Consider the following 19,359-nt stretch of genomic DNA (forward strand, 5'->3'; position numbering starts at 1 on the left):
TGACAGATTAAATTTAAAAATCTTTGTGTTTGTCAAAGTTGTTACAAAGTTAAAATTCACAGCAATGAAAGTTAGAAAACTTCATTCAGTTTTTTAAACTAGAGAAAATTTTAGTTTTTTAAACTAGACATAACCTGGGAAGTAGAATACTAGGATTTTCTTTTCATGTGAGAACTGTCTTAAAACTTAGAAGTAACTCTTTCCATGTATAGACAACTATTACCCACCAAAAAAAAAATCACATTTTTTTTTTCTTCCTGATTACTGAGCGTAAAAGTTATTTTCATGTGGTTTTGATTTGGAAGTATTTCTTCCAGGATTTAAAATAAAAATGCATGCTGCTATATTTAGATTTAACTCTGGCATTTCCTAGAAGTGCAAAGAAATATATTTAGAAATAGGTCGCTTTATTCTTCCTATCTGTATTCTGATTCACCAGATCTGTGAGAATCTTAGGATTGGAGAGCTCCATGGAAGCCAAGCCCTTTTCTCTGGGTGTGATCACACTTAAAAGATTAATATTTACTAGATATGTTTGGGGCTGCTTTTATCCATAGACCTCAAGATGGCTTTTTTGTTTTACTGTTTTATATGTTTGTCTGACTTCATATGTCACATGATACCCTTATTATTTTCTGTTACAGCATATATCATGTAGATAAAACAATCTGAAAGTAAATGTCCAGAGAGAATAATACAAAGAGAAATGAAATTTGGGTGACCATGCTGTTTGAAAAAAAGGGGTGGGGAGGACCTTTACATACTTAGCAATGTAAAGTGGACATTATGCCATGGAAAATACCAAATAGATACCAAAGAAAATGTGCTTCTCTTTTTTAGATGGTATCTTCTGAGTACTAATATATTACTGTACATGTTTTTTTCATTTACATGGTCATATTAAAGTTTTACGGTTAAATTAGACAAATAATCGATTAAGAAGTTACCCTAAGTCGTGCAGGAGTCTGTTTACAGAGCTTCCCCTTCAATCCTCATGGAGGAAGTTATGCATGTGCAGCAGTCAAGGTGAGGAAAAAATCTGCAACTAATTTAATTTTTTTAATATTTGTTTATTTTTGAGAGAGACAGACAGAGTGTGAGCAGCGGAGGGGCAGAGAGAGAGACACAGAATCCGAAGCAGGCTCCAGGCTCTGAGCTGCCAACACAGAGCCTGACGTGAGGCTTAAAACCACCGACTGGGAGATCATGACCTGAGCCAAAGTCAGATGCTTAACCGACTGAGCCACACAGGCGCCCGTCTGCAGCTTATTTAGAAAGCTGTCTAAACTGTTTTTCAGAAGTACACACGTTGGATATGCAACACAACATGCACAATATAGAGAGATAGGCTCAAATGTTCATGTAAACGAACACTTTAAATACCTGCATAATGTGAATATAGGTAAGTTGTTTTTTAAAACGCATTTTCTTCATGAGTTAAATACCCCCCAGCTAGAACTTTCTATTATTAGATCAAAAATTGTGACATAAAACCTACGTGACATTAACCTTTTATTTTTGTCACATGTTGCATAAATTCCCAACTCGTAACTATCATTTAAAATATGTTCTGGGGGTGCCTGGGTGGCTCAGTCGGTTAAGCGGCCGACTTCGGCTTGGGTCATGATTTCGCGGTCTGTGAGTTTGAGCCCCGCATCGGGCTCTGTGCTGACAGCTTAGAGCCTGTAGCCTGTTTCAGATTCTGTGTCTCCCTCTCTCTGACCCTCCCCCGTTCATGCTCTGTCTCTCTCTGTCTCAAAAATAAATAAACGTTAAAAAAATTTTTTTAAATATGTTCTGTGTTTCATATTACCTAACTATCAAAACATTACCTTGTGCTTGACTCTCAAGAATGTCTTCAGGTTATAAGATGCCATGAAAGATGAAAGTCACTAAGCAAATATTTTCTTTTCAGAGCATGACATGGATTTGGGGTGTGTGTGTGTGTGTGTGTGTGTGTGTGTGTGTGTGTGTGTGTAGAAAATACTTCATCCTTTTAAAATTAATTTAGGGGCGCCTGGGTGGCTTAGTCAGTTGAACGTCTGACTTTAGCTCAGGTCATGATCTCGCTGTTCCTGAGTTCGGGTCCCGCATCGGGCTCAGAGCCTGGAGCCTGTTTCCGATTCCGTGTCTCCCTCTCTGTCTCTGCCCCTCCCCCACTTGTGCCTGCGTGCTCTCTCACTCTCTCTTTCTCAACAATAAATAAACATTTAAAAAAATTAAATTAATTAAAAATTATATATTCTAAATTTTTCTTCTATTTTTCTTCTAAAATTTCCTTCTAGAGTGTTTCTTTTCTAAGCAGAATGTCAAAAATGAATATTTTTAAAAATATTACTGTGTCTACTCTGAAAGAAAAAGGCACTACACTGATATTTCATCATCAAATATTTGTTAAATGCTAATTTCATACAGAGCACTTGGAGGTTATAGGAATACATAATCTAGCTAGTTGGATAATAGGGGCACCCAGAAAAATACACAACAGTATATGGTAAGTACCAAGTGAGTAGCACAAGTGAGAGCAAAAGAGAGCCTTTGATTAAAGTGTGTGAGAACATCCATCCATTCATTCATTCAGCAATCAACTGAGCATCTAATTTGTGCCGGGTGCCATTCTAGACTCCCAGATCCCTCAATGAGCAAAAGACCAAGGCCTGGTGGGAAAACAGACAATAAACCTAGATAAGCACTGTAGTAAGTAATGGGGGGGGGGGGGGGCGGGGAGGCAGGGATAAAGCAAGTTAAGGAAAGTGTAGAGTGCTGGGGGATGGGAAGGTGGTCATGGTAGGTCATGATCAACTGAGCAGAAACTTGAAGGAAGTAAGAGGCAAGCCTGAGGATATCCAAAGGCACAGCATTCCAGGCAGAGAGCAGCCAGCGCAAAGGGCCGAGACATGAGCATGCCTGGTGAGTTCAAGGCATGGCAAGTCAGCAAAGGATAGAATTGGGGGTGAGGGGTGGAGACAGGGAGAGCCATCATGTAGGGCATTGCAGGTTTTCACAGCTGAGCACAGAAAAGGATTTTGTTTTTTATAGTGAGGAAAATGAGGATTCATTGGAGGGTTTTGGCTTATGTTTTAAAAGGACTACTCAGGAGGTTGGGATGAGAATAGATTGGAGGGAGTAAAAGAGTGAAAGCAGAGAGACCAGATGGGATATGATGATGATTTGTATTAGGGGGATGACAGTGGAGGTAGACAGTGGAGGATTCTGGATCTATTTTGGAAGTATAACCAAGGGGCTTTCTTGATGGATGTGGAGCATAAGAACGAGCAGTCAAGGTTTACAGATAGGAAATGGAATTTGAACTGGAGCCTAAAGGGATTTGTTGACCATGAAAGATGGCATAAGCAGAGAAATTTAGGTGGGAAAGAACTAAATTAGGTGAGGAGTGTAAGAAAGGGGCAGGACAGGAAAGTTCTCTGATGAAGTTAGAAGTCTGTAAAAGAAAAAAAAAAGGACAGCTGGGAAGGGACTTTGGGATCAGTTTGTGAAAGGCACTAAATGCAAGGTCAAAGTAGATGAATTTTTCCTTTACATATTAAAAATCATAAAGGTTTTCAAACAAGACCTAAAAAGAAAAGACTATTGTGATAAATAATAGCTTTGGAACCAGACAGATTGGAGTTCCAACCCTTGCTCTTCTCCTTTCTGTGCTTTTTTTTTTTCTTTTTTAATGTTTATTTATGTTTGACAGAGAGAGAGAGAGGAAGACAGAGAATGAGCGGGGGAGGGGCAGAGAGGGAGACACAGAATTCTAAGCAGGCTCCAGGCTCTGAGCTGTCAGCACAGAGCCCGACTCCGGGCTTGAACTCACAGGCGAGTTCACCTGAGCCAAAGTCGCTTAACCGGCTGAGCCACCCAGGCGCCCCCTTTCTGTGCTGTCTTGAGTAAATTATATAACCTCTCTGAGGGAATGTGCCCAGTTTCTCCCTCTGGATTGAGAATTTACCTTTCAGAGGAAGTTTGTAAGGATAAAGTGAGATCATCGTATAAAGATTTATATAGTGCCTAACCCATTTGGGTGTCAGCTATCACTGCTTTTTAAAATTATTATAGGGGTGCCTGCCTGGGTGGCTCAGTCAGTTAAGCGTCAGACAGTTTCGGCTCAGGTCATGATCTCACAGTTCATGAGATTGAGCCCCACGCAGGGCTCTTCACTGACAGCATGGAGTCTGCTTGGGATTCTTTCTCTCCCTCTCTGCCTCTCTCTCTCTAAATAAACTTTTAAAAATTGAAAAAATAATAAAAGTTATTATAAAAAGTAATATTAAAGCAGTGTTTCATTAGACTAATCTGCTAACAATGAATAAATGAATGGTCCCTTTAGGAAATGAAATGAACTTTTTCCCTGAAGTGAATTGCTCCTGTCAGCCAGTATTTCCTTCCAAAACTGGGCATTGCCCCCTTGAAATTCCTATTAGCTGTCCAGTAGTATACTTTGATCAGAACAGCAGGAGATATAATACAGAATTTCCTCCTTCCCTCCCCAGACATTTAGAGATCAAATCTAACAGATGCCCATCTTGACATTCCCAGTTTAGTATAGAAGATCCTCTGAGAATTTAGCAGCAGAAACCTGACGTCACTTTAAAACCCAGTTTCCAAAAATTAAGGTCCTGCTGAACGCAATTCTGCAAAACACAAGATTTAGAAAATGCTGGGAAAGTGAAAAAAGGCATATGGGCTTTGATTTCATTTAAGTATAAAAATATACCTAAAAAATAAAAATGTACTAAAGAAAAAGACTGAAAAATCATGTTCCACGGCATTAGTCAGCTCCAGAGCCCGTAACAAAATACCATAGGCTGATGGGTGGCTTAAACAACCGAAGTTTATTTTCTCACAGTCCTGGAGGCCGGGTAGTCCAGCATCTATCTGGGTGCCGGCCAATTTGATCGCTGGGCAGGGCCCTCTCCCTGGCTTGCAGACTGCTGTTTTCTCACTGCGTCTTCATGGGAGCTCCAGTATCTCTTCCTCTTATAAAAACACCAGCCTTATCAGATTAAGGCCCTACCATTATGACCTCATTTAACCTCAGTTACCTCATAAAGACCCTGTCCCCAAACACAGTCATACAGGGGGTTAGGGTTTCAAACACCAGCTTGGCGAGAGACAACAGTTCAGTCCCTAGCAGTCACCTCTAGGCAGTGGTATCATAAGTGATTTTCATTTTCCTCTTTAGAAATTTCTGTACTTTCCAAACTTTTCTGCGGCTGTAGGGGTTGAGTGAAATTAGATTCTACTTCTAGATTCCATTTTTATGAGATGCCTAGAGGAGTCTAATTCATAGGGACAGAGAGGACAGTGGTGGTTGCCTGGGGCTGGAGGGAAAGCGGAATGAAGAATTAGTGTCAAATGGGTGACAGAGTTTCTGGTTTTCCAGGTGAAGACTTCTGGAGATGGGTGGTGGAGATGGTTGCACAACAATGTGAATGGACTTGATACTACTGAACGATACACTTAAAAATAGTTAACATGCGGGAGGCGCCTGAGTGGCTCAGTCGGTTGAGCGTCCGACTTCAGCTCAGGTCATGATCTCACACTCCGTGAGTTGGAGCCCCGCATCAGGCTCTGTGCTGACAGCTCAGAGCCTGGAGCCTGCTTCAGATTCTGTGTCTCCCCCCTCTCTCCCTCCCCTGCTCATGCTCTGTCTCTCTCTGTCTCAAAAATAAATAGAAACATTAAAAAAATATTTTTTAAATAGTTAACATGGTAAATTTTATGTTATGTGTATTTTACTACACACATGCACACACACACGCAGATATTCCCAACCCCTTCCCACCAGAAACAAAACCAAAAAACTTCTAAAAAGTACACAACTTTTGGAGTTAAACAGATGGTTTAAGTACCAGTTCCATGTTGATCTAGTGGTTCTCAAACTTGAGTGTGCATTGCAATTACCCAGACGGCTTAACGCCCCCTGGGTTCCCGATCCAGTAGGTCTGGAATGGGCCCAAGAATTCACACTTTTAACAACCTCCCAGGTGCTAGAGAACCACGGGCCAAGAGCAAGTCTTGGTTCCTGGTTTATAAAAATGCGCATGTGAGCCAGATGTGAGGCTTCTGTGAGGATACCTGATCCAGAAGCTCTCAGCATCAGCTTTAGTTTCCTTTTAGCAAATTGCTTGCTTTTATTCTCAAATAATTTTTGGATTTTTTTTCCCCATGTAATAATTATGGTCATTTGACACAAACAGAAAGAAATAACTTATTTTTATTTTATTTATTTTTTTAGTAAGCTCTACGTGGGGCTTGAACTCACAACCCCTGAGATCAAGAGTTGCATGCTCTACCCACTGAGCCAGAAATAACTTATTTTTAGAAACATATATTAAGGTATTTAAATATGTGAGAAGCATGTAAAATTTAACTTTGTTTCTTAGAAGATTAGGATTATTTCAGCTCAATGGCTAGACTAGGGTTATCTTTGGAACTGATATTTAATGATCAACTTTTTTCCTGTTTCAAATTAAATCTGCACATGTATGTATGGTGGGCAGGGTTATATTCTGGTGAAAATAAGGGCTGTGGCAACTCCCTTCCCTTCACCTCTTGCATAAAAAAAAATTGGCAAAACCTCCAGGAAACCCTATGTAAATAATTAGGGTAAATATTATTCCTATCACTATAGCTGTTCTTAAAAGTTCCACTTTGTGGCTATCCACAAGAGCTAACAAGGGGAAAATGGCCCTGTAAGCAAGTGTTTTACCTTAACTAAATTCTACAGAAGTCTGTAGATTGGGACTGTCCAATATGGTGACCACTAGCCATATATGGCTATTAACCCTTGAGCCATGACTGGCACCAGTTGTGATGTACTGTAAGATTTAAAGACTTTGTCTGAAAAAAATGACGTAGAATATCTAATTTGTTTTATATTAATTACATCTGGAATGGTTAAAAATTAAAATATTTTATTAATGTATTTATATTAATATTTTCCATTTAGTCAAAATATTTTTTTATATTATGGACTAAATATATTAAAATTAATTATACTTAAAAATATGGCTACTAGTAAATTTTAAATCATATGTGGCTCTCACTTGTGACTCATATTTCTGTTTGATAGCTGAGCTCCTCTAGACCTTCCAGGAATTAATAGGTGTTGGGGGTGGAGTTGGGTAAGAAAGGAGGGCTCTGTGGCAATGGTAACATATGAAACATTGACTTTTAAAAAACAAGAGGTCTGATATGCATGATGAATTACCAGGAAGTCTGTGTATGTGTATATATAAACACACATACATGGGTATTTGCAGTATATATATGAAATTGTATGTATACATATACTGTATATATATGAAAATTTTTTTTTAATTGTAGAATTTTCATTGATGGAATAGTGAGGTTTTTTTGCCGTGGGAGAAAATGTTAAGATTCTCCACTGCTATCTTTTGGTATGGGAAACATTTCTAGAAATTGAACCTTCCAAAAATCATGTTTCCACCCACAGAGATGAGAAGCAGTATCTCTTGGGAATTAGAGATTTGAGTTCAAACCTCTGTCTTGCTACTTACAAACTCTGCAGTGTTGGGCAAGCATCTTATATTCTCTGTAAAAATAGAGATAATAGTGCGTACCTGGCAGGACTGTGTTAGAAGCGTTAGAACTGTGTGAAACGCCTAGCAGAGGGAAGGCCAGTAGTAAATGTTAGCTGCTATTACAGTTTTTATTATCTCATGTGTCTTGGTATATCAACTAATAATAAAAGGGACTTAATTTTACTGTAAATACCCATGCTAGTATGTTTATTTTCTTGCTTATTGATAATGCTTTCTGTAATTTGGAAAATTATTTCAGATGTAGCTCTTGCCTTTCTAATAAGATTACCAGCTACTCGCAAGCTGGGACATATTATTATGTTTGTTTAGCCCTGCAGGACAGACTTACCTAATAAATAAGTAATCGTTGAATCCAGTGCTCATTATCATTAGTATAGTAATTATAATGGTACTGCTTAATATATCATGCTACCTTAACGTGCTTTCTTAAAGAAAAAAACATATGGATGTTAAGGGAATCTTTAACAAAAGTTGCAAACTATCATTAGAAGCTTAAGGAAAAGTCAGGGCGCCTGGGTGGCTCAGTCGGTTAAGCGTCCGACTTCGGCCCAGGTCATGATCTGGCGGTCTGTGAGTTCGAGCCCCACATCGGGCTCTGTGCTGACAGCTCGGAGCCTGGAGCCTGGAGCCTGTTTCAGATTCTGTGTCTCCCTCTCTCTCTGACCCTCCCCCGTTCATGCTCTGTCTCTCCCTGTCTGAAAAATAAATAAATGTTAAAAAATAATAATAATAAAAAAAAGTTTAAGGAAAAGTTAAATAATGACAAATCTTCATAGGGGAATAATTTTACTCAGTGAGGCAAAATCTAATAATTTAAATATTTAGAGAGGGAAGTAGGGTGTTCTTTAGGCACGACTTTGAAGACATAATGAAGCAAGAAAAAATTATTCTTTTTTTTTAATCTTGGGCAAGTTAATTTGTGTCTTTTTTTTAATTTTTTTTTTTTTTAATTTACATCCAAATTAGCATCTAGTGCAACAATGATTTCAGGAGTAGATTCCTTAGTGCCCCTTACCCATTTAGCCCATCCCCCCTCCCACAACCCCTCCCATAACCCTGTTTGTTCTCCATATTTATGAGTCTCTTCTGTTTTGTCCCCCTCCGTTTTTATATTTTTTGTTTCCCTTCCCTTATGTTCATCTGTTTTGTCCCTTAAAGTCCTCATATGAATGAAGTCATATGATATTTGTCTTTCTCTAATTTCACTTAGCATAATACCCTCCAGTTCCATCCACGTAGTTGCAAATGGCAAGATTTCATTCTTTTTGATTGCCGAGTAATACTCCTGTGTGTGTGTGTGTGTGTGTGTGTGTGTGTGTGTGTGTATACCAACCACATCTTCTTTATCCATTCATCCGTTGATGGACATTTGGGCTCTTTCCATACTTTGGCTATTGTCGATAGTGCTGCTGTAAACATTGGGGTGCATGTGTCCCTTTGAAACAGCACACCTGTATCCCGTGGATAAATGCCTAGTAGTGCAGTTGCTGGGTCGTAGGGTGTTCTAGTTTTAGTTTTTTGAGGAACCTCCAAACTGCTTTCCAGAGTGGCTGCACCAGCTTGCATCCTCAAGGAAAAAATTATTCTAATTTGTCCAAAAGAATGATACTGAATAATGTCAAGAATAGAACTACGGGTCTGTCTTACCTTTTTTAATTGACGTATAATTGATACACAATGTTGCAGGTGTACAACGTCGTGATTCCACAACTCTATTCATTATGCTATGCCCACCACAGCTTAGCTACTATTTGTCACTATCTAACACTATCACAGTACCATTGACTATATTCCCTATGCTATATATTTTACCCCCCATGACTTATTCATTATATAATCTGGAAGCTTATGTCTCCCACCCTCCTTCATGCATTTTGTCTTTCCACCCAACCCCTGCCCCTCTGTCAGCCACCACTTTGTTCTCTGTATTCATGGATCTGTTTCTGGTTTATTGTTTGTTTTTTTAGATTCCACATATAAGTGAAATCATGTATTTTTCTTTGTCTGATGTGTTTCACTTAGCATAATACCCTCTAGGTCCATCCATGTTGTCACAAATGGCAGAATCTCTTTTTTAATTCTTTTATGGCTGAGTAATATTCCAGTGTGTGTTTTGTGTGTGTGTGTTTATATATCACATCTTTGGGGCACCTGGATGGCTCAGTCGGTTAAGCATCTGACTTCGGCTCAGGTCATGATCTCACGGTTCGTGGGTTTGAACCCTGCATTGGGCTCTGTGCTGACAGTTTAGAGCCTGGAGCCTGCTTCAGATTCTGTGTCTCCCTCTCTCTTTGCCCTTCCCCTGCTCATGCTCTGATTCTTGATCTCTCAAAAATAATATATATATACGTATATATATATACGTATATATACGTATATATATATACACGTATATATACGTATATATATATATATCTCACATCTTCATCTATCAGTGAGCACTTAGGTTGCTTCCTTACCTTGGCCATTGCAGATATTGTTGAAATACACATAGGGGTGCATATATCTTTTCCAATTAGTGTTTTCATTTTCTTTAGGTAAATACCCAGTAGTGGAATTACTGGATCATATGGTATTTCTATTTTTACTTTTTTGAGGAAACTGCATACTGTTTTTCTTAGTGGTTGTACCAATTCACATGCCTACAAACAGTTTGTGAGGGTTCCCCTTTTTCCACCTTGCCAACACTTATTATTTCTTGTCTTTTTTGATGCCAGCATTCTGACTTGTGTGGAGTAATATCTCATTGTGATTATGATTTGCATTTCCCTGGTGATGAGTGATGTTGAGCATCTTTCCATGTGTCCATTGACCATCCATATGTCTTCTTTGGAAAAATGTCTATTCTGGCGGGTCTGTCCTATTTTATTTTTTATTATTAAAAAAACATTTTTTTAATATTTATTTTTGGGAGACTGAGAGAAAGGGTGCAAGCAGGGGAGGGACAGAGAGAGAGGAAGACACAGAATCCAAAGCAGACTCCAGGCTCCGAGCTGTCAGCACAGAGCCCAACGGCGGGGCTTGAACCCATGAAGCGTGGGATCATGACCTGGGCCGAAGTCGGACACCTAACCGACTGAGCCCCCCAGACACCCCAGGTCTGTCCTATTTTAAATAACCCAAAAGTAATATAAGATAGGGTCAAGCCAAATGAAAAGTTTTTATGTTTTCCCTAAGGAAAAGGTTGTATTGTAGGCACCAATGTCTTAGAAGATGGGACTGTGTGCTAAATCAGTTATACAGTTTCCCCTAACATCATTCAATTCTGGTACATGTGACTGCTACTTTGAGAATGAAGTGGTTTTAAATTAAAGAAAAAAAATGCACAGTGAGTTGGCCTTAAAAATAAATTTAGTATTTTGTTCTTAGACCACTGGAGGCTGTCCATAAGTTACTTGACTCCCTTATTTGAGGATACAGTAATCTATAGTAGAATAGCCCAGAAGTGAGTAAGGGGTGCCTGGATGGTGCAGTTGGTTGAGCATCTGATCCTTGATTTCAGCTCAGGTTGTGATCTCATGGTTGTGGGTTTGAGCCCCACGTTGGGCTCCACACTTGGCATGGAACCTCTTAGGATTCTCTCTCCCTCTCTCTTACCTCTCCCCCACTTTTACTCACAAGCACTCTCTCTCTCCAAAAAAAAAAAAAAAAAAAAGAATATACATATATTTTGGGGCACCTGGGTGGCTCAGTTGGTTGAGCTTCTGACTCTTGATTTTGGCTCATGACCCCAGGGTTGTGGGGTTGAGCCCCACTTTGGGCTCCGAGCTGAGCATGGAGCCCGCTTAAGATTCTCGCTCTCTCTCCCTCTGCCCCTCTCCCCCACTCGAGCTCTCTCTCTATTTAAAAAAAAAAAAAAAGGTGAGTACACAAAAGGGTGTTAATTCAGAGGTCCATTCAATTCTAAGCACTCATATAAAAACTAGAAAAGTACGTGATTTATTTATGTAACTGTTTTCCACTTCGGATGTTCGGGAGAATGAAGATATGGATTTTGACTAAGCTTACCAGAAAAGACTGTTGCATGTTTATCATGAAATTTGCCTTTGTGTTTTACACTGGTCCAAGGTTAAGAATTTTGATGAGCTTTTCCACTGCAGTCTTGTGCTTGTAAGTTGTAAAATGTGTTTCTGTTGCTCTCCACTAAGCATACAAAATATTAGCTTTACTTGACTTCCTTACTCAGGGAATTTTTTGATAACTTTGGTGATGCTGGAGAGTGTCCTTTCTGCACAGTTGGAATTGCCAGCTTCCTGCTGCCATCCTGTGTATCTGGCAGCACCTTCAACATCTTTGCAAAAATTACATCAAACAGTGTTTAGAAATGACCAGACTGTGCTTAGCAAGTATAAAAATAGCTTGTGGATGATATTCAGATGTTTAGAATCCCACTGTGTTTGTTACTGCATTGAGTTTATTCACTTCACATGTTGAACAAGTGCCCTGGGCCCTAGCAGTGAACAGGCTCTATGGACCGACCCCTAAAGGATCTATGGATAGAAGTGTGGGGAGGGGAGACCATGAACTTGGATATGAAGAACATTGCATGTTACTTTCATTAGACTCCAGTTAAAATTTATCATTTCCTAAATCTATGAATGAAGGCAGCCCAAACCATGAATTAACAATGCCTGGGAATTTGTTACTATTAGAAATATTTTTTTTGTCCCATTACATTTGCAGATAACCTGAAAAAATTACGATCTTCCAAAAGGTAGTAGTTACTAGACTCACCACTAAATCCTGTAAGAATACGTTGATGAAGAATCACATATATAACTGTATCACAATTTTTAAATATTTTTATAAATGTGTTTTTTATTTTTATTTCTTAAATGAATGCATTTTTTTTTTAAGTCCTACATATATTATGAACTTTGAAGTATTACTCTGGCAAGGGATCCATAGCCTTCACCAGACAGCCAAAAGGCCCACAAAGGGTCAAGAAACCTCCTCCCTCCTTTGGGGGATTTCCTTCCACAGCCATATCTGGTGCCTGTCAGTAGTTGTGGGGTGAAGTGCCTCAACTTCTTTCACACCACTGCTTCTAGGGTTAATTTTAACCGATGAGCCCTGGGTCCTTCATCTCCCTTCAGTGAGATTTAAGTGTCAGACTTCAGCTCAGGTCATGATCTCACTGTTCGTGAGTTCGAGCCCCATGTCAGGCTCTGTGCTGACAGCTCGGAGCCTGGAGCCTGCTTTGGATTCTGTCTCTTCCTCTCTCTGCCCCTCTCCCACTCATGCTCTGTCTCTCTCTCAAAAATAAACAAACATTTTTTAAAAAAAAAAAAGATTTTTTGATGATAGATCTCCAACTAGTTATGGACCACTAGTTATGGCCTTGTTTTTTTTAGTAAGAATATTCATGGATGCTTTATTTTTTATTGTTATTTTTTATTTCAAAAATTTTTTTCATAACATAAAATTTTCCATTTTAACCATTTCACGTATAGTTCTGTGGCATTAAGTACATTCACACTGTTGTGCAGCCATCCCCACCATCCTTCTCCAGAACTTTCTCATCTTCTCCAACTGAAACTCTGTTCCTTGTAGTCTTTTGATAGAAATAAATACAAATATAAATTCCCTTCACATGGCATTTCTTAAGGTTTATAAAAGACTTTACAGTAGATAGAAGTTTATGTCTTTTAAATGGAGTGTAGAAAAATGAGATTAATTTAGCTTCTTAAAAAAATTATTTTCGTAGGGGCACCTGGGTGGCGCAGTCGGTTGGGCGTCGGACTTCAGCCAGGTCACGATCTCGCGGTCCGGGAGTTCGAGCCCCGCGTCGGGCTCTGGGCTGATGGCTCGGAGCCTGGAGCCTGTTTCCGATTCTGTGTCTCCCTCTCTCTCTGCCCCTCCCCTGTTCATGCTCTGTCTCTCTCTGTCCCAAAAATAGATAAACGTTGAAAAAAAAAATTATTTTCGTAATGTTTATTTTTGAGAGAGGGAGGGAGAGCGTGAGTGGGGGAAGGGCAGAGAGAGAAGGAGACAGAGGATCCTAGAGCAGGATCTGCTCTGACAACAGAGAGCCCTATGTGGGGCTCAAACTAAGGAACCAGGAGATCATGACCTGAGCTGAAGTCAGACACCTTAACTGACTGAGCCACCAACGCGCCCCTAATTCAGCCTCTAAAAGTTTTTGTAGGAACTGAAATTTTGCTTGGAGTAATACAGTATATTTCTTCATATTCTTTCTTAAATCCTTCTTTAAAAATATTTGTTCATTTTGGGTGTTTTTTTTTTTTTTTAAGTAGCCTCCACACCCAGCATGGGACTTGAACTCACAGCCCTGAGATCAAGAGTCTCGTGCTCTGCCGACTGAGCCAGACAGTTGCCCCTTAAATCATTTTTAAGTTTAAAAAAATTTCTCTCATTTTCTTCCCCTTAAAAATTTATTTTGTGTACACGTCGTCCTTGTGAATCTACTTTTACTAAAGGGTACCCTGGACATCTCTTCCTTGGTTAACATCATTGACTTCGTAAAATGGAATTTTGTTTGTTAAATATTGTTAGCTGTTTTTATAGGGCTTGTTTTTCTTGGAACATACCATAAAACCAAAATATTTTGAATGTTACTCATTGAGAGAGAGCAGTGAGACTCAAGAGTTTGCAAAATAACTTTAACCAGAATGCTAATAAAAAATGTTTTTTGCTTATAATTACTACCGTTTCAAAGTATCTTTTAAAAGCAGTTCCACACATAGGGACAACAGTACCTACAAACTACACTAATGGATAACAATGGCATCCTATTATTTTGAGGAAATACAGAAAAAGATTCAGCAGTTTTTACTTTAATAGCTTAATTATTACCATGCTGTATTTCAGTGAATTCTTGACTGTAGGATTGGAATGCAAAAAGCAGTCTTTTTTACTATTTGTTGTGACTGGTACTGCACAGTAATACCCGTTGTTATTAAAAGTAGAAAAAGTCACATTGGTAGGGTTTTTACTTTTATTTCATTAATCTGTTCTCTGAAAGATGGGTGCCTGGCTGGCTCAGTGGGAAGAGCATGCGACTCTTGATCTCAGGGTCATGAGTTTGAGCCCCACATTGGGCAGAGAAATTACTTACATAAATAAAACTTTAAAAAAATTTAAGTTTATTTATCTTGAGAAAGAGAGGGAGAGAGAGAGTGCGTGCACAAGCAGGGGAGGGGCAGAGAGAGAGAGAGAGACAGACAGAGAATCTGAGGATGTAAGTAAGACTTACCTTTGGCTCTTCTCCTTTTTAATGCCTGTTCCTGAAATTTTTGCTAATGTGTTTTTGGTTGATACTCGTTCATCTTTCTGGGTGGTTAGTTTCAATGTTGGCATTGCTTCCTTTTGCTAAGTCAGCTTGTTGTTGGAGCTAAGGCTCTAAATGACTGCTTTTAGTGGAAGAAAGTAATAAATGTGGCAGTCAATGATTAAAACAGAAATTCGCCTTTTATTTGGAAGTAAAATACAAGAATTCTTTAACTGAAACAGTAGTATAACTGAAGAGAACTGACTTATCTTTTTAATATGTATTATTCTATATACTGAAGTATCGTGATTTATCATAAAGATAGTTTCAATTTCACTTTACTTAATATTTAATAGCAATCAGGCTAGCAGCATTTTTTTTTTTAATGTTTGTTTATTTTGAGAGATTGAGCATGCATGTGAGCAGGGGTGGGGAGGAGACACAGAGAGAGGGAGAGAGAGATTCCCGACCCAGGCTTGATCCCACGAACCATGAGATCATGACCTGAGCCAAAATCACAAGTGGGACGCTTAACTGACTGAGCCACCCAGATGCCCCTAGCAGCATTTCTTTGTATCATTTCTCAATAATTTCCTGTATATTATTGTCCATAGTCGTTAAAATGTTCAATCTCTTTTAAAACATAGTAAATTATAACAACATTTTTTGGCAGGGCATCTGTTTTTTTCCCATATTATTGAGTTGGTTTTCTTCCCTGTAAGGTCTAGTGTTGGTACTCTCAAAAGCCATGCAAGGCTGTGCCAGAAACTCTTCAACTTAGACTTTTACTTGTGAGTCTTTTAAGGAACACAACTATTATTAATATAATAAATGACTGTGCTAAAGATTTGGGAACTCCAAGGAATTATTCTGTTTATGTTTAGTACGCAAATCCCTGTTTTAGGGAAGTTTATTTAATACTAAATAGATTATTATGGAAGGATACACAATCCTTTTGTCCTATGAATCTTAAAAAATGACACTTCCTTATGCCTCAGAGATTGAGTCATCTGATCTGGAGCAGAGATGGGGAGTCAGTTGACTTCTCATGACTTTTTCTATGCAGCAGGAATGGCTGTCTAGACACGTAAGGGCCCAGCATAAGCCAGTAGATCCTGGGCATTGGACGCTCCACACTGCATCCCAAATCCTGTGCTTTGTGATGCGAGAAAGTGCTCATGGGTAGCCTAGCTGTATATTTTTGGCAACTAAATAATAAGGAACTGACATCACCCGTCGAAAAGTTAGTTTTTTAGACCCAAATCTTAGTAAAGTTATTCAATAAAGTAAAAGACATTTACTAGGCACGTTTATATCAGGCATTGTCCAAAACTCAGATAATACAAAGATGGAAAGAAACTGCCCCAGCTTTCATGGAACTTGTAAATTAACAAGGGGACCAGAAAAACAAAGTTTTGTCAACACACCTGTCAGATGCTAGTAACATGTCAGATGTGCTCTGGGGATACAAATAAGTAAACAATTAATTTTGCTTGGGGGTTTAAAAAAAATAGTATAATTTTACCCAAAGCCTTAAAAAATAGGCAGGCATTGTCAGTTGGCCACTTGGAGGTGGGTAGGAAGGTCTGTCTTCTCAAAAAGATAAGTGCAAAGCCAAAGAATTTAAAAAATGATGTGATAGTTTGGGGGACATGGTCAAGATGGCAAAGAACCAAGGGTCCCTTCATTACAGGGAGGGTAGGGTGGGCAGGGATTCAAAATGAGGCTAGAGCTTTTTCTTTCCGTGCCAATAGCGTTCTTGCAGCCATGGTGAACGTTCCTAAAACCCACCACACTTTCTGCAAGAAGTGGGGTGAGCACCAACCCCACAAAATGACCCAGTACAAGAAAGGCAAAGATCCTCTTTATGCCCAGGGAAAGTGGCGTTATGACAGGAAACAGTGGCTACAGTGGGCAAACTAAGCCGATTTTCCAGAAAAAGGCTCAAACTACAAAAGAAGATTGTGCGGAGGCTTGGATGTGTTGAACCCAACCCAGATCTAAGAGAATGCTGGCTATGAAGAGATGCAAGCATTTTGAACAGGGAGGAGATAAGAGAAAGGGCCAAGGGATCCAGTTCTAAGCTTCTTATTTTGCTACATCATGAACAATAAAACCTTGAGGTTATGTTCCCTTCATTTGGTTGCAGTTGGGCTTTTGAGAGGCAGGTAAACTAGTGCCCTCAATAAAATTCCCTTTGTGGGGAAATTTATGCTTAAAAAAAAAGCGGCTAGAATCTACTGTAATGAGCCAGTGTTTCCAGTTCACTGATGCCAAAAAACACGACGCAGTCTAAAAGTTGCCCAGCTTCGGGATGGGTGTCTTAGCTGCTCTTCATCAGTCTTCTCAAAGCACTCTAGACTCATGTTACTTAAATTTGGGCTGTGCTTTAGTTGAGAATAGAAGATAGGCGTAGCGAGGATAACCACAGAGAGTAATGTCTGATCAGTGTCGAAAGACATGGTGGTTGCTTTTAGAATTCTAGGTAGAGAATCCTAAGGTTGTCAGAGAAGGATTCGCAGAGGTTCAAGCTACCAGGAAGAGCATTCCAGGTAAGAAAATTGTCACCTGGACAAGGGTGGGGGGAGTGCACGTTGTGTTTGGGGGCAGGAGAGTAGCAGTTTGGCTAGAATAGCATGTAGGGGGAGAGCAGGAAATGACTTTAGCCCCATTGTGCATTCTAGGCTTAAGTAGAATTATTTTCCACTTTAGATTGTTCTCCCATAGGAATAACCTGGTCTTCAAAAAAATACACTTTCTTGGAAAACTAAAGTAGGTTTCAAGGAGAAGGGCCTGGGGTGCCTGATCCTGTTGGAGCTTTTGCCATCTTGTGGCCAACATTCTGGAAAGGATGATAGGTTCATTTCGAAAAATGTTCACTAACAACAAGGAGATATCACTTCACACCTGCTAGAATGGCAGAAAAACAAGAGATGTCAGCAAGGATGTGGACAAAATGGAACCCTAGTGCACTGTTGGTGGAAACGTAAATTGGTGCGGCCAATATGGAAAACAGTATGCAGGTTACTGAAAAAATTAAAAATAGAGCCACCGTATGAGCCAGGAATCCCACTTTCAGATATATAGCTGAAGGAAATGAAATCACTGTCCCAAAGAGATATCTGCACCCCCTGTTCACAGCGCCATTATTCGCAATAGCCAAGATGGAAACAACCTAAGTATCTGCCGATGGATACATTGATAAAGAAGTTGTTTTATACACACACATGCCCATATACCTACACTGGAATATTGTTCAACCATAAGAAAGAAAGACACCCTGCCATTTGTGACAGCATGGATGAACATTGAAAGCATAGCATAAACTAAGTGAAATAAGTCACACAAACATAGACAAATACTATATGATCTCACTTATATGTAGAATGTAAAAAAGTTGAACTTGCAGAAGCATACTCAGTTAGTGATTGGTTGCCAGAGGCTGGGTTTAGGAAATGGGGAGATGTTGGTCAAAGGGCACAAACATCCTGTTATAAGATGAATAAGTTCTTTAAAAAGGGGGGGTTGGGGGAAGGGAGTGCCTGGATGGCTCAGTTGGTTGAGCAACCAGCTCTTGATTTAGGCTCAGGTCATGATCTCGCAGTTCATGAGCTCGAGCTCCACATTGGGCTCTGCGCTGATAGTGTGGAGCCTGCTTGGGATTCTCTCTCTATTCTTCTCTCTCTCTCTCTCTCTCTCTCTCTCTCTCTCTCTCTCTCAAAATAAATAAATAAACTTAGAAAAAATAAGGTGAATAAGTTTGAGGGATCTCATGCATAGCATGATGACTGCAGTGTATTATATACTTGAAATTTGTTGAGAGTAGATTTTAAATATTATTACCACACAAAAAAATTGGCAAGTATGTGAGGTGATGGAGATATTAACTAACCTTATTGTGGTCATCATTTCACAATATACACATGTATCAAATCATCACACTGTATACCATAAACCTATACTGTCTTATTTGTCAACTATATGTCAATAAAGCCAGGGGTAAGAAAGAAAAAGTCTATTGAGGCTTTGTAATACGTATGCCAGGTGCTATTCTGGATGCTGAGGTTCATTGGTGAATAGACGCAAACCTCTGCCCTGATAGAGCTGACATTCCAATGTAAATATGAGTAAATACGGGAAAGAGGGGTATGGAGAAATACAGGAATTACCTGTATTTTTTTTTTTATTTTTTTTTCAACGTTTATTTATTTTTGGGACAGAGAGAGACAGAGCATGAACGGGGGAGGGGCAGAGAGAGAGGGAGACACAGAATCGGAAACAGGCTCCAGGCTCTGAGCCATCAGCCCAGAGCCTGACGCGGGGCTCGAACTCACGGACCAAGAGATCGTGACCTGGCTGAAGTCGGACGCTTAACCGACTGCGCCACCCAGGCGCCCCAAGAATTACCTGTATTTGATGGGAAGGAGTGGAAGGAATGATACTGAAAGTGGTTTAAGTCATACGCTCCCAAGTAAGATTTCACCTACAGCATTTCCCTTCAGTCAAACTACCAAAAAACTGAACCCTTTCTCCGAGTTTGGAGAGTAAGCAGCC

General features: G+C 39.5%; 1 protein-coding gene, 1 long non-coding RNA gene and 1 pseudogene across 6 annotated transcripts in view; 2 read left to right on the forward strand and 1 right to left on the reverse strand.

The window, feature by feature from the left end:
• LOC147580952 (uncharacterized) overlaps window positions 1–19,359 on the reverse strand; it is a 324,096-nt gene that overhangs the window by 293,911 nt on the left and 10,826 nt on the right. Inside the window, exons 2-3 of one of the 2 annotated variants that reach the window (XR_015251240.1) lie at window positions 14,791–14,944; window positions 12,861–13,128 (exon numbers count right to left, since the gene is read on the reverse strand). This is a non-coding gene — a long non-coding RNA (uncharacterized LOC147580952). Of the gene's footprint in view, window positions 1–12,860; window positions 13,129–14,790; window positions 14,945–19,359 lie in introns of those variants that run through there. The other variant, XR_015251241.1, reaches the window with a different exon arrangement.
• The window catches only part of BICRAL (BICRA like chromatin remodeling complex associated protein), a 111,448-nt gene that overhangs the window by 40,225 nt on the left and 51,864 nt on the right, over window positions 1–19,359 (forward strand). The gene's annotated exons all lie outside the window — the stretch shown is intronic.
• Window positions 14,922–18,498, forward strand: LOC147580954 (large ribosomal subunit protein eL42-like; annotated as a pseudogene).

Source organism: Puma concolor, chromosome B2 (assembly GCF_028749965.1).
Source record: "Puma concolor isolate L17-30 chromosome B2, mPumCon1.1.hap2, whole genome shotgun sequence".
NCBI lineage: Eukaryota > Metazoa > Chordata > Mammalia > Carnivora > Felidae > Puma > Puma concolor.